A 12,776-nucleotide genomic window follows, 5' to 3' on the forward strand; every position below is an offset into this window, starting at 1 on the left:
AAGAATCCTCCATGCTGAAGAAAAAAAAAAGCACACATATAAGGAACCAGGAAAAAACAAACCATTCTCAAATACTAGTTAACACAAGAGAGCAAAGGTAAAACTGGAAGAACTACAAAAACTGGCAAAAATAAATACACACCTTTAAATAATATCTCTTAATATCAATGGCCTCAGTGCCCCAACCAAAAGACATAGGTTTGCTGACTGGTTTAAAAAGCAAAATCCTTCAATTTGTTGCCTCAAAGAAACCCACCTTTCTACAAAGGATGGACACTATCTTAGGGTGAAAGGTTGGAAAACAGTGTTTCAAGGAAATGGACTTAGAAAACAAGCAGGAGTTGCTATCCTAATATCTGACAAGGTAGACTTCAGTCCAACATTAGTTAAGAAACATAAGGAAGGCCACTTTATATTGATTAAGGTCACCCTCCAACAGGAGAACATTATAATCCTAAACATATATGCACCTAACATGGGGGCCCCCAAATTCATCAAACAAATGCTATTAGAACTAAGGTCATAGATAACACCAAACACAGTGGTAGTGGGTGACTTCAACACCCCACTCTCATCAATTGACAGGTCATCCCAGGAAAAAATAAACAAAGAGGCATCTGGACTAAATGAGGTCATAGAAGGAATGGACCTAACAGATATCTATAGGATATTTCATCCAAATGCTGCAGAATATACATTCTTTTCAGCAGCACATGGAACATTCTCTAAAATAGACCATATATTAGGACACAAAGAAAATCTTAACAAATACAGGAAAATTGAAATAATTCCTTGTATTTTATCTGGCCACAATGGAATCAAACTACAAATCAATAGCAAGAAAGGCCATAGAGCATACACAAAATCATGGAAATTAAGCAACACATTACCAAATGATGAGTGGGTCAATGAAGAAATTAAGAGGGAAATCAAAAAATTTACAGAGTAAAACGATAATGAGAACACAACATACCAAAATTTCTGGGACACAATGAAGGCAGTCCTAAGAGGTAAATTTATAGCTTTAAGTGCCTATATTAAGAAATTAGAAAGGTTGTAAGTAAATGACCTAATGCTTCACCTTAAACCATGGAAAAAGAAGCACAAGGCAAACCCAAAATCTGCAGATGGGAAGAAATAATAAAGATTAGGGCAGAAATTAATGAAATAGAAACTAAAAAACAAACAAACAAACAAAAAAAACAATCCAAAGAATCAATGAAACAAAGAGTTGGCTCTTTGAAAGGATAAACAAGATTGGATAAACCCTTAGCAAGTCTGACCAAAAGAAAGAGAGAAGAGACACAAATTAATAAAATTAGAGACCAAAAAGGTAACATCACAACAGATGCCAGAGAAATTAAAAAATCATAGGGACATACTATAAAAGCATATACTCCACAAAGTATGAAAATCTGAAAGAAATGGATGATTTTCTTGATTTGTATGACCTACCTAAATTAAATCAAGATGAAATTTATCACTTAAATAGACCTATAACAAGCATGGAGATCCAAACAGTTATCAAAAATCTCCCAACTACAAAAAGCCCAAACAGATGGATTCACTGCTGAATTTCACCATACCTTCAGGGAAGAGCTAACACCATTGCTTCTTAAGTTTTCTATAAAATTGAAAAAGAAGGGATTCTACCAAACTACCTCTATGAAGCCAAAATCACCCTGATACCAAAACTAGGCAAAGATAGAACAAAAAAAGAAAATTGCAGACCAATCTCCCTCATGAACATAGATGCAAAAATTCTCAACAAAATATTGGCAAATAGATACAAGCATATATCAGAAAGATCATTCATCCTGACCAAGTAGGCTTTATCCCAGAGATGCAGGGATGGTTCAATATACACAAATTGATAAATGTAATTCATTACATAAGTGGATTGAAGGACAAAAATCACATGATCATCTCATTAGATGCAGAGAAAGCATTTGACAAAATCCAACATCCCTTTGTGATAAAAGTCCTACAGAGACTGGGAATAGAAGGAACACATCTCAATATAATAAAGGCTATTTATGACAAGCCTACAGCCAACATATTACTAAATGGGGAAAAACTATAAGCTTTTCCACTAAAATCAGGAACAAGACATGGGTGTCCACTCTCCCCACTTTTAGTTAATATAGTTTTGGAAGTCTTAGCCATAGCAATAAGGCAAGAGACACACATAAAAGGGATACAAATTGGAAAGGAAGAAATCAAGTTATCATTATTTGCAGATGACATGATTCTATACATAAAGGACCCTAAAGACTCTACTAGCAAACTGTTAGAGCTGATCAAAACCTACAGCAATGTAGCAGGATACAAAATAAATACACAGAAATCAGTAGCATTCCAATATGCTAACAGCAAAAACACAGAGGATGAAATCAGAGAATCACTCCCATTCACAATTGCATCAAAGTAAATAAAGTACCTTGGAATAAACCTAACCAAGGAAGTAAAGGATCTCTACAATGAAAACTTTAAACACTCAAGTGAGAAATTGCAGAAGATATAGGAAGTGGAAAAACATCCCTTGTTCCTGGATTGGAAGAATCAGTATTGTGAAAATGGCAATCTTACCAAAAGAAATATACACATTTAATGCAATCCCTATCAAAATTCCAAAGGCATTCTTCATGGAAATAGAAAAACAATCCAAAAATTCATTTGGAATCGCAAAAATCCTCGAATATCTAAAATAATTCTGAGTAACAAAAATAAGGCTGGTGGTATCATCATACCTGATTTTATCCTATACTACAGAGCCATAGTAACAAAAACAGCATGGTACTGGCACAAAAGCAGACATGTAGATCAATGGAACAGAACAGAGGACCAAGATGTAAGTCCAGGTAGTTATATTCACCTATTTGATAAAAATGCCCAAAATACTCATTGGAGAAAAGACAGCCTCTTCAGCAATCTCAATCTCCTCCCCTGACCTCACTTTGGGCCTTTTCACTCCTGTTAATCTATTTTTCTACTTACATATATACAATACCAACCTACTTAGTACTCTCCTTTCCTTTCTCTTCCCTTTGTATCTCCAGATGGAAAGAAATAATCAAGATCTGAGCAGAAATTAATGAAATTAATGAATTAGAAACTAAGAAAACAATTTAAAAAACAATGAAATGAAGAGCTGTTTCTTCAAAAAAAAAATAAATAAAATTGAGAAACTCCTGACCCAATTGATAAAGAAAAAAGAGAGAGAGAGAGAGAAGTCCCAAATTAACAAAATTAGAAATGAAAAAGTAGAGACTACAACAGACATCAATGAAATTGGAAGAATCATCAAGGCATGTTTCCAAAGTCTCTATACCACAAAATTAAATCTGGAAGAAATGGATGAATTCATAGACACATACCACCTACCAAAATGCTCTTTGGGTTGGATCCTTCTTATTTTTCCATTGTCTTTAAGTAGACAGTGAAATTATTAATTTGGGATCTCTCTTCTTTGTAATTAAGGCATTTAGGGCTGTGAATTTTCCCCTTATGACTATCTACATTGTGTCCATTAAGTTTTTTTTTTTTTTTTTTTTTAAACTTGAAACACGCCTTTATTTTCCATCAGTACACTGACTTTACTCAGAAATGTAAACGCCCCTGGATTTGAAGACTGGGTCTCATTAACAAGTGACTTCCTTCTTCGAACAGTCCATCACTGACCAGTGTCAGCTTCTGTGTAACCTAAGCTCTGAGTGGAGCAGGTACAGGAGGGACTACTGCCAGGGAGAAGGTAACAGCAGTGGGCAGAGATGTGAACTGAAGACATGTGGCTGCACTGGGCAGGAGGGCTCGAGCCCAGACCCAGCGTCATTACAGAGTGGGGAGCCAGTGCTGTGCATTCTAAGAAGGGCTAGTCAGTTTTAAGACCTCACAGAATTTACTTCTCTTCATAAAACACACGTTACTTTAAAAGCAGGCTACCATTTTCATTAATAAACAGCATTTGATATATAAAGTCCTTAAATCAGGCTTAGTAAAAATTGATCCTCCAATAGGAGGAGAATACACAAAATTTTGCATTGCTGTAGCCAGTCAGATGTAGTATGTGAGGTCCTCCCAGTACTTAGCAAATTCCCACCGTGAGCGGTAGTTATTGCGTTTGTTACTGAACAGAAAAGTCCGGCAGCTCAGATCGCTGTGCTCATCAGTCTTTTCTGGTGATTTTTATCCCATGGTTCCCAACACAGTGTCTGCAGGATGAGTTGAACGGCAGCAGCATATAAAGGCAGTTAGACTAACAATTTCTGCATAGAGGTGTGAGGATTTTCTGCACACTGAGTAATAAGTAGAACCTTTCCAAGTGGCTCAAACACTTTACATTTTGTTTCCACAATTAACTCACTCAACTGATGAGTGAAACCAAAGTTTAACCTTCTTATTGAACTACATAGGAAGAGAGTATTGCTGTTTTCACCCAGAACAATTTGTGATTCTTTTGAAAAGCACCTTAGGTTTTTTTTTTTTTCCCTTCTGCTTCTAAACTACATATAGTAGACATTTTTTTTTTCAATAAAGCCCTACATAACTTTTATTACAGTTCTAGTTCCAGGGAGAATTTCTTTGTTTATGGTACTCCAGGTTATATTGTAACACATAACCATCAACAGTCTCTGTAAATGAATCAACTTCACGACAAGAGAATTCTGAAAAGGCACACATGTAGGGATAATCCCATACATTGATAGCTGTGCTATGAAAACAAATCTGAAGTTTCCTAATCAACATTTGTATTTAATTTTCAAATGAAGGCATGAAGCGCTGCTTCCCACCAACCGAAATATATCTAAAAACCTCACTGTGGGAAGACACCTGGATGTCCAAGTAACCAGTAACTCGACATTCACCAATAATCTGCTCTTTTATACTACTTTAAAATTGGAAACAAAGCCTCCTTCAGCCTGGCCCTCTGTAACCGACTGTGCTTAGAGAGGCCCAAGCAGTTTCCCTGCAGGGTCAATGAACACTTCCCACCAATGGTAAGTCTCCTCTTATTACAGATATTGGAACTCTACGGTTACATGGGCAAGTCAATCAAGTGGGCTGAGATGACAGCTGGGCATATTTTAATGTGTTTATTTCTAAAGTTTGTCTTTGTGAAAAGGTTCGTAAAAAAAAAAAGGTTTGTAAAAAGTCACAGATTGTACTCCTGAGCGCTGCTAGAGTCGAGAGTGGGAAGCGCTTCATCTCAAGCGTTGGTGGCAACAGTGGCTAGGAGGAGATCAGCTCTCACTTCCGTGCCTTCTACCTCGCCTAAAAAACCCAAAAAACAAAACAAAACCAAACCACATCAGAGGAATCCAGCGCTCACTGTCAGAGAGGGACCAGACATGAACCCGATGGGCACAGCGGGAGCCCTGGGAGAATGAGAAACTGTCATCGGTCTCTCCTCCACTTTCACGGGAAGATACTGGAAGTGGACCATAGAGTTCCAAAGCTGGCTAGGGCGCTTTACATTCAGGTATTTGGAAGCATAGTGGATTCAGCTCCTCTGAATCCTAAAGGACACTGAGACAGGATAACCACGTGAGGATAATAGTCTTTGTTTTAAAGGTGAATCTGCAACAAAAACAACCTGTCTAAATGACAGCCCTCACCAGGAAGGTAAACTCAAAGGGCCGGCTGGCCTCACTGAGACAGTGGGTGAGACTTTCTTCCTGGAGGCTGCCCTGGGTAAACCAGAGGGGCTACCAGGCAGGAGAAAAGAAATCTTGTCCAGGACATGCATAGTTGTTTTAAAGGTGACCCCAAACTCTGAAAACAACTCATTTTCACAGGGAATTATGTACGTTGGCTCACTTGAAGCCTAGTTTTTACCACTGACTTGAACTAAAACCCAGTTAAAGGTCATGCAGGCAATAATAAATTAAAACAGTAAGGAACAGACGGTTATAAGGGTGAGAGTAGAAAACGAATCCTTATCAGTATTTAGTGTGTTTTTTTTTTTTTTATTTATTTATTTGAGAGCGACAGACACAGAGAGAAAGACAGATAGAAGGAGAGAGAGAGAATGGGCGCGCCAGGGCTTCCAGCCTCTGCAAACGAACTCCAGACGCGTGCGCCCCCTTGTGCATCTGGCTAACGTGGGACCTGGGGAACCGAGCCTCGAACCGGGGTCCTTAGGCTTCACAGGCAAGCGCTTAAACGCTAAGCCATCTCTCCAGCCCTTTACTGTGTTTTGTATAGAAAGGGGAATAGAGGACGAATATTTTCATTATGGCTTTGGGATGGAAGCACTTGAGGAACCCCTGCCCCACTCCCTAAAAAACAAAGTCCTGGGGGCAGAGACAGTACCAGGAAGCAATCTAGCCTCCCGCCTACCCCGCCCCCACAGCCATGCCCCGAGGCTGCGGTCCAGTGGCCCGTGCTTCCCAAGGCTGCCAAGGACACAGCTGCACCGCGTCCCTCCAGTAGATCTGAGTGCCCAGGCTGGGAGGAGAGAGAGAAACAGAAAAAAAGAGAGCGGGGGGTGGGGTGTTGGGAGAGAGAGAGGAGAGAAAGAGAGCCCTTGGGTGGATCGCGAGCATCCAGGTCTTCCTTGATCAGGGCAGTCAGTGCCAATCTCAGGCTCACCACCGGGGCACCGGCCGCTCTAAGGGAAGACCCTGGGCCCTGGGTAGGGTTCTCCCTCGCACCAGAAGTCATCAGCTTGCGGGGTCTCCAGGAGCCACACCTCTCTGGGCAGGTCACAGGCCGAGCTCGAGGCAAAGGTCTTCTTGGGTCTGACGGGCTCCAGCATTCGGTAGTAGTGACAGTCCCTGCCGTCGTCCGGGTCGTAGGGCGGGGCCAGGATGTCCAGGAAGGCGGCGGGCCCGTCCACGGCGTCGATCTGGTGCGGGTTGTCCCGGTCAGGCGTGAGGATGCACGGACCGCTGGCTTCGGTGTACTCGGCCCGGGAGCGCAGCACTCCGGGGCGCGCGGCCTCGCGCTCGCGGGGTTGCAGCCGGGGCTCGAACTGCTGCTCGGGAGGCGGCGCCCGGGGCCGCTGCTCGCCGGCCGCAGCCTCCAGCTTGTCCATGCAGCCGATGCGCACCGTGCCGTAGAGCATCTTGAGCATGCCGTGCATGCCCGGGAGCATCTTGAGCATGCCGTGCATGCCCGGGAGCATCTTGAGCATGCCGTGCATGCCCGGGTGGTCGTGCAGCGGGAGGGACGTGCCGCTCCTGAGCAGGAACACGCCGAGGCTGAAGCCGTCCGTCTCGTAGATGTGCACGTAGGTCACGGGCGGCAGGTGCCTGGCGCGGGGCGATGTTGAGGTCCTCGGCGCGGACCTGGGTCAGCAGGTGCTTCAGCTTGCTCAGGTTCTCCGGGAACCCGGGGCCGAGGCCGGCTCGGGGGCCCGACGCCGCTCCGGGGTCGGAAGCTCCGCGGCCGCCTCGGAAGGTGAGGCAAGCCGGCCGGGCGATGCGCTGGATCAGCGAGGCCATGTTGTCTGGGGGCATGCTCCGCGGCTCCTCCGAGGGCCCGGGCCGGCTTCCCGCTCCTCCTCCGCCGCCTTTCCGCGGTCCCTTGCGATCTCCCGCGGCCGCCGCGGCTGCCAGCAAGGCCCCGGGCGAGGCGGGAATCCCCGCAAACATCCAGCGGCCCGCCCGGGCCTTCCTCCGCCCCGCGCGCCCGCAACCTCCATAAGTTTTTGTAGGCCTGTGCTTTGATTATCATTCCTGCTAGAATTTTACAATTTCTTTTTTGATTGTTCCATGACCCATTCCATTCGTTAAAAGTGTATTGTTTAGGTCTTCAGGACCTGGTAGAGTTCTTTTTATTTTCAAATTTTTATTAACAACTTCCATGGTTTATAAAAATACCATGGTTGGCTGGAGAGATGGACTTAGCGGTTAAGCCGCTTGACCTGTGAAGCTAAGGACCCGGTTCGGCGGCTTGGTTCCCCATGTCCCCCCCACGTTAGCCAGATGCACAAGGGGGGCGCACGCGTCTGGAGGTTGTTTGCAGTGGCTGGAAGTCTGGCGCGCCCATTCTCTCTCATCTCCCTCTATCTGTCTTTCTCTCTGTGTCTGTCGCTCTCAAATAAATAAATAATAAATGAACAACAACAAAAAATACCCCATGGTAATGCCCTTCCTCCCCCCACTTTCCCCTTTGACAAACTCCATTCTATAACATATCCCCTCCCCATCTCTAATCCGTCTCTCTTCTATTTTGATGTTGTGATCTTTTTCTCCTCTTATTATGGTCTTGTGTAGGTAGTGTAAGGCACTATGAGGTCATGGATATCCAGGCCATTTTATGTCTGGAGGGAGCACGTTGTAAGGAGTCCTACCCTTCCTTTGGCTCTTACATTCTTCCCACCACCTCTTCTGCATTAGACCCTGAGCCTTGGAAGGTGTGATAGAGATATTATAGTACTGAGCACTCGGGTCAATTCTTTCCAGTACCATGATACCTTCTGAGTCATCCCAAGGTCACTGCTATCTGAAAAGAGAAGATTCTATACCAAAAGTGAGAGTAGCATTAATATATGGGTATGAACATTAAGAGAAGTGCTTACTGGGCAGTTTAATAAGGATAGTATATACATTTATCCAGACAGCAGCAGATGTTACACCCCTAGGGCTCATGAATACCCCTGTTTTAAGTTTTCAGTTTCAGGGATATATTCCTTACCATGAAGGGGGCCTCCAGTCCAATTAGAGGGCAGTTGGTTTCCACCATGACAGACATGCCACTATTGCACCCGTTGGCTCATTTGGCCTGGCTGGCCAAATATAAGACTTGCAGTGTCCACTGTTGAGTATCTTCAGTGGTGACTTCAGTTTCTCCCATTAAACTGCATGCAGAATGGCTTCTTCCAGTTTTCTGTCAGCTGGTCTACATGGAGGAGGTTACCAGCTGTATTTCTCAGTGGCTTTGCAGCCAAAGTATGTGGAGTCTTCAGCAATAGGGTCTTACCATCTATTCCTGATGGGAAACCAAGGGCCTTGGCAATGGCCTATAATGTTTTTGGGGCATAAGAGACCTCCCTGGCCAACAACTCACTGGAAGGTATCCCATCCCTGGCACTGAAAATTTTCTAGCAACAATCTACGGCACCTGGGTGTTCCATTGTCCAAAAAAGTAGGATTCCATATGATTTATTTATATCCTCTTAGATTTTGATTAGCTTAAGTGATTAGGTCTTGGGAGCCTCTGTGTCTCTGGATATCTGATTTGGTAGGAGTTGATCTCTGTGTCTGTCTCCTTCACCCTTGTGGTGGTACCAGATTCACCAAGAAAACAGAACTCTTGCTTGTTTCACCAATTATTCTGTTTCAGCTGGATCCCTTTTGAGGTATGATGGTGTGATTCTGTCCTTAGAATCTGTGTCTATCTGAAAAGAGAAGCATAGCCGGGCGTGGTGGTGCACGCCTTTAATCCCAGCACTCGGGAGGCAGAGGTAGGAGGATCTCCGAGAGTTCGAGGCCACCCTGAGACTACATAGTGAATTCCAGGTCAGCCTGAGGCAGAGTAAGACCTTACCTCGAGAAAAAAAAAAAAAGAAAAAAAAAAAAACAACAGAGAAGCAGATTCTCCAATGGAGAGTAAAGTTAGCACCAGATAAATGGGATAACCATTTTTTTTGAGAGAATTTAATAGGTGTAGGCCCTCTTGTAGCCCACAATTGGTAGTGACTTGAAAATGGAGAGCAGGTTCAGTTTTGGATGTGGTTCTGACTTGTTTCCCAGCACCAGCTATGGGTTCTACTGAGCAGATCAGTTAGCCAAATCAAGTGCAGGTGATTTCCCACCATGGCTGTGTGTGTGTGGGCATCATTACAGGTTCTTTGCTGTTAAGTAGGTTAGACCATAAGTTGCTTGGACAGGTATTGGTCATTTTCCTCCATTCGCCCATGTAGCACCTTCTGGCACTAGACGAATTAAGTGTCTGGGAACTGACTCTCTTCCAGCTTCCAGCCATGTCACTCCATGTTATGTGCCAATAGTATATGGTGTCTTCAGCAATAGGGTCTTACCACAAACCTTTGGTGGGTCATCAAGTACTCTGACATAAATTTGTCATTCTTTTAGGAAACATAGTAGGTCTCTCTGATCAAAAGCTCAGTGGGGATGATAACAACCTGCTGGTACTGGGAGTTACAGGTCAGTGCCCATGAAGAGAAGGAAGAAAAAGATAATTACTATAAAAGAGAAGAGAAGAGAATAGAACAGAAGAGAAGAGAAGAGGAGAGAGAGAGAGAGAGAAAGAGAGAGGTATGCAATAGAAGATTAAATCAGTCTTCATCGAACACTCTTCAGGGTCTTGTGACTCAGGTGTTTCCTCTAAGGGCCTGGTGAAGGCTCAACCACTTGGGCTGTCTTTTAGGATGTAGAATTTTATGGTACCACTGCCGTTTGGGTCCAGTTTTGTGTTCTCTACCCCTTCTTTACCCTCCCCTCCTTGCCAGCCCACCATATTGTCTAATGCTGGAGATGCTTGCTAGGTATGTCAGCATCTTGGGTAGATTCAGGTCAGGAGCTGTAGATGAGTGAGTTTATGCAGTGTTTATCTTTCTGTGATTGGGTAAGTTCACTGAGAATGATCTGTTCCACTTTTGACCATTTTTCTTCAAATTTCATTGTGTCATTTTCCCCTCCTGCTGTGTAGAATTCCACCATGTAGTTATACCACATCTTAGTTATCCATTTGTCTGATGATGGACATCTGGGTTGATTCTAGCTCTTAGCTATTACGAATTGAGCCACTATAAACATGGTTGAGCAAATCTCTCTGGACTGAGGCTTGAAAGTTTTAGGGTACATGCCCAGTAAGGGAATAACTGGGTCTATTGGTAACTCTATATTCAGCTTTTTTAGGAGTCTCCATATTGCTTTCTAAAGTGGTTATACCATCTTCACCAACAGTAGATGAGGGTTCCTATTTCTCCACATCCTTGCCAGAATTTATTTTCATTTGATTTTTTTTTAATGTTTGCTATCCTTACTGAGGTAAGGTGGAATCTCATAGTTTTAATGTGCCTTTCCCTGATGACTAGGTATGTTGAACACTTTCTTAAGTGTGTGTTTAGCCATTTGTATTTCTTCATCTGAGAACTGCCTGTCCAGTTCTTTGCTCCATTTTGTGAGTGGGTTTTTTGACTTTTTATTGTTTAGGGTTTTGAGTTCTTTTTAGATTCTAGAAATTAGGCCTCTGTCAGTTGGATATTCAGCAAATATTTTCTCCCATTCTGTGGGTAATTTATTGGCTGTGCTTATTGTATGTTTGTGAAGAAACTTTTTGGCTTCATGAGATCCCATTAGTTGAGTGATTGTTTAAGATCTTGTGCTACTTGGGTTTTGTTCAGGAAGTCTTTTCCCATTCCTATATCATGGGAAATTCCTCCTATTTTTTCTTCTAGTTTCTTCTAGTAGTAATAATTTCCAGTCTCATATTGAGATATTTGATCCATTTAGACTTGATTGTTGTGCATAGTGAGATGTGTGGATCACATTTCATTTTCCTGAATATTGTTATCCTGTTTGCCCAGCACCATTTGTTGAAGATGCTGTCTTTTTTCCAGCCCATATTGTTAGGGCCTTTGTCAAATATCAAGTAGCTGTAGTTCGTTAACCCAAAGTCTGGGTCCTTGATTCTATTCCATTGGTCTATACTCCTGTTTTTATGCCAGTAATATGCTGTTTTTATTACTATGGCTTTGTAATATAGCTTTAGATCAGGTATGGTGATGCCTCAAGAAGTGTTTCTTTTGCTGAGGATATGCTTGGACATCTGAGGTCTTCTGCCTTTCCATATGAATTTTTTTTTTTTTTTTTTTAGCAAGCTGGCAAACTTGTAATTCCTTTGTTGTTATTGTTGTTTTTAATTTCATTTTTATTTATTTATTTGAGAGCAACAGACACAGAGAGAAAGACAGATAGAGGGAGAGAGAGAGAATGGGCGCGCCAGGGCTTCCAGCCTGTGCAAACGAACTCCAGACGCGTGCGCCCCCTTCTGCATCTGGCTAACGTGGGACCTGGGGAGCCGAGCCTCGAACCGGGGTCCTTAGGCTTCACAGGCAAGCACTTAACCGCTAAGCCATCTCTCCAGCCCTCCATATGAATTTTGAGATCATTTTTTCTATCTCTGTGAAGAACAATGTTGGGATTTTGATTGGGATTGTATTAAATCTGTATATTGCCTTTGGTAGGATTGCCATATTCACAATGTTAATTCTACCTATCCAGGAGCATGGGAGGTCTTTCCATTTTCTGAAGTCCTCCTCAATTACTTTTTTGAGCATTTTAATGTTTTGTATAGATCTTTCATGTCCTTGGTTAATCTTATTCCAAGGTATTTTCTTGTTGTTGTTATTGATAATGGGACAATGTCACTTATTTCTTTCTCTGTATCTTTTTCATTTGCATATAGAAAGGCTAGTCATTTTTGTGCATTGATTTTGTATCCTGCTACTTTGCTAAAGGAGTTAGTCACCTTTAAGAGTTTTGGGATGGAGGCTCTCGGGTCTCTTATGTATAGAATCATGTCGTCTTTGAATAGAACTAACTTAACTTCTTCCTTTCCAATTTGTATCCCTTTATTTCTTTCTCCTGTCTTATTGCTTGAGCTAGGACTTCCAGTACTACATTGCGGAGCAGAGGTGAGAGTGGGCTCTCCTATCTTGCTCCTGATCTCAATGGGAATTCCTTCAGTCTTTCTCCATTAAGTATTATTTGAGCTTTAGGAGCTTTATATATAGCCTTTATTATGTTAACATATAAACCGACCATGCCAACTCTCCAATGTTTTGATTATGAAGTGATGTTGTA

The 12,776-nt window shown here is 42.7% G+C and overlaps 1 pseudogene; it reads right to left on the reverse strand.

Moving 5' to 3' along the window:
• Positions 1-6,237: 6,237 nt before the first annotated feature.
• Positions 6,238-7,460, reverse strand: LOC123454857 (annotated as a pseudogene).
• Positions 7,461-12,776: the final 5,316 nt, after the last annotated feature.

The sequence above is a fragment of the Jaculus jaculus genome, chromosome 14, assembly GCF_020740685.1.
Source record: "Jaculus jaculus isolate mJacJac1 chromosome 14, mJacJac1.mat.Y.cur, whole genome shotgun sequence".
Taxonomy (NCBI): domain Eukaryota; kingdom Metazoa; phylum Chordata; class Mammalia; order Rodentia; family Dipodidae; genus Jaculus; species Jaculus jaculus.